Source organism: Rhipicephalus microplus, unplaced genomic scaffold (assembly GCF_043290135.1).
Source record: "Rhipicephalus microplus isolate Deutch F79 unplaced genomic scaffold, USDA_Rmic scaffold_204, whole genome shotgun sequence".
In the NCBI taxonomy this organism is placed as follows: Eukaryota; Metazoa; Arthropoda; class Arachnida; order Ixodida; family Ixodidae; genus Rhipicephalus; species Rhipicephalus microplus.
In genome coordinates this window covers 140,001-142,566 of record NW_027464775.1, presented here as the reverse complement: position 1 = coordinate 142,566, position 2,566 = coordinate 140,001, and the positions used below count along the sequence as shown (strand labels likewise).

The window sequence follows — 2,566 nt, the reverse complement described above, 5'->3', positions numbered from 1 at the left end:
GGATCTCGCTGGCACCGGTTCGCGTTGACGCGCGGCCGGTCATGGCACGGCGATGCGACGGCCGAGGTGCGCAGTACTCGATGGAGGAACCGCACGCTCCGATGACCGTCCCGCCCTCCGCGGCGTATGCGTACCGACCGTAATGGTTGCAGCAGCGCCGGCCGGCTTTTGAATTCGCCACACGAAACACGGTGCGAGATCGCGGTTAGGGGAGCGTCGACGTTGCCAGGCGTTTTGCTTGCTGCCGAGGGAAAGGCGGCACGGCCACGTCGCGCTCGTCGCGATTAGCGGGTCTGCGCGCTTTGGGAAGGTGCCGCAACGACTTGCCGAAAGAGGAAGCACGGAAGAACGAGGGACTTGGACGTCCCGACAATTGAACGCACTTGCGGCCAGGCCCTTGCTGGCTTCGTTCTTCCGCCTCGAGTAGGCTCGTACGCGGCTCCGGCGCCGAAAGTGGTCCTTGGCACCGACTTCGGTGGACGTGGGAAGTGCCGCGCAAGTACGGCGCGCCTGGCTCCACCTGTTGGCTAAAGTAGGCAGCCGGATCGGCATTTTGGTGTGCGGTGGCAAACCGTGGATGCGAAAAAAGCTTGTGCGATTTCGTGGAACAAAAAGCGGGGGTCCCCCTTTTTATGCGGAGGAGACCGACCCGCCTGCCGTGGTGAACCGCGACGCCACGGTAAAAACGGGAGAGGCTTGTCGATGGGACCGTGCATCCCGCGCTCCACGGAGGCCGGGAGGCGGCCGCCCGAGGAAATGTGTAGCCGTCGAGGCCCGCATCTGCGTGCACTCTTATCCAAATGGGTGTACCGCAGGCATTTTCTGGTTAGGCGGGCCAATGAGAGCGAGCACACAACGATACCTACGGGTCCGGCTTGGAGAACCGGCTTCGACGCCTCCCGAGTATTTATAGAGGGGTGGACCACGAAAGCACTCGCAAGTAGCGAAAGCGAAACGCCGTCCGAAACACACCGTTTGCTCGATTTGCGGCAGCCGAAAAAGGCGCGGCAGAGTTTTGGAGTCCAAGCGTGCGCTGAAAAGCGCCCTTCTTGGCCACTGTTTGGCCGAGTGCCAGAAACGTTTGGTTTTGACTGTACGGAATTGAACAAACACTTTTTCACGACTCTAAGCGGTGGATCACTCGGTTCTCGGGTCGATGAAGAACGCAGCCAGCTGCGAGACTTGGTGTGAATTGCAGGACACACTGAGCACTGATTCTTTGAACGCACATTGCGGCCTTGGGTCTTCCCTTGGCTTCGTCTGTCTGAGGGTCGGATCACATATCAAGAGAGCCTTCGGCGCACAAGGGAACGTGAGCCGTCGACTCGTTTTGACCGCGTCGGCAACACGGACAGCACGCTGAACACCTCACAGCGAGCGCCAACAGCGGCCACTCAAGGGCGAGACGGTGGCGACCGTCGTGCCAGAGCCCAACCGAAACGGGGGCGACCGACTGCATTGAGGATGTGGCACCTCGTTGAGACCGCCGCAGGACTTCGAGTCGGAAGGAAGCCTGCAGGGAAAGTGCGGTCGAGGTTGCGTACTCCTCTCTGCGACCGGGCGCGCAAGAGCTGCGAGAGCCACGGACGCGCAACTTTAACGCACGGTAAACACGAGGAGCGAAAGCCGGCCAGCAAAGCTTCTCCAGCCGTGCGCAAAGTGCGCGAGATCGCAGCCTTGCGTTGCGCTTGTTGCCCTCGAAGTAAGCAGGGTGTCCCGTAGACCGGGCGCTCGAACACGCTGCGGGGCCGTGCCTCCTCCAGGCTTTGCCGCGCGAACAGGGAACGTTCGCGCGCAAAGCGCAGGGAGGTGAGGAGGCTGCGCCCGACGTTTGCGGTTCGCTGCGTACGCGGTTGATGCGGAGAGCACGGCGCGACGACTTGCCGCGAAGCGGAAAAAGTCTCCCGCACGAGTTGGCGAAACGTTGGCGAAGCTTAAGGCGTTCTCGTCGTAGTCCGCCGTCGGTCTAAGTGCTTCGCAGTTCCCGTCCCGTTCAAAAAACTGGGCCACTCCAGTTGGGGCGGGGGCGACGCTACACGAGACGATGCCTCTCGCCAGGCTGCGTGGCTGCCCTTGCGGCGGCGGCGACTGGCCTCGGCGGTGTTTGGGCTTTCGACACGGTCGTTTATCACGCAACTGCTCGGACGACGCACGCGCGCAGCGGAATGCCGCTTGCCAGCCTTGTGAAGATGTGACCCTGTACAGGGTTGCGGGCGCACTTGGTAGGGCGTCGTACTCGGTTCGCGATGGGTTTACGAACGTGTCCCGTCACTTCCACGTCACACCGGTTGTGCGCCGCACGCGTGCAGCGGGGAAGCCGATTGCCAGCCTTGTGAAGAAGTGGCCCTGTACAGGGTTGCGGGCGCACTTGGTAGGGCGAGCGCACGCGGTCGTGCAGGAAGTTGATGGAAGCGAATGTATCCGCTGTCGACCTCAGATCAGGCGAGACAACCCGCTGAATTTAAGCATATCACTAAGCGGAGGAAAAGAAACCAACAGGGATTCCCCGAGTAGCTGCGAGCGAAACGGGACCGAGCCCAGCACCGAATCCCCCGTCCTTGCAGGC

The 2,566-nt window shown here is 61.8% G+C and overlaps 1 non-coding gene across 1 annotated transcript; it reads left to right on the top strand.

Annotated features, from left to right (window-relative positions):
* Window positions 1-1,121: 1,121 nt before the first annotated feature.
* LOC142792091 (5.8S ribosomal RNA) lies at window positions 1,122-1,274 on the top strand. Its single transcript, XR_012890645.1, has one exon. It is a non-coding gene; the product is annotated as a 5.8S ribosomal RNA (ribosomal RNA).
* Window positions 1,275-2,566: the final 1,292 nt, after the last annotated feature.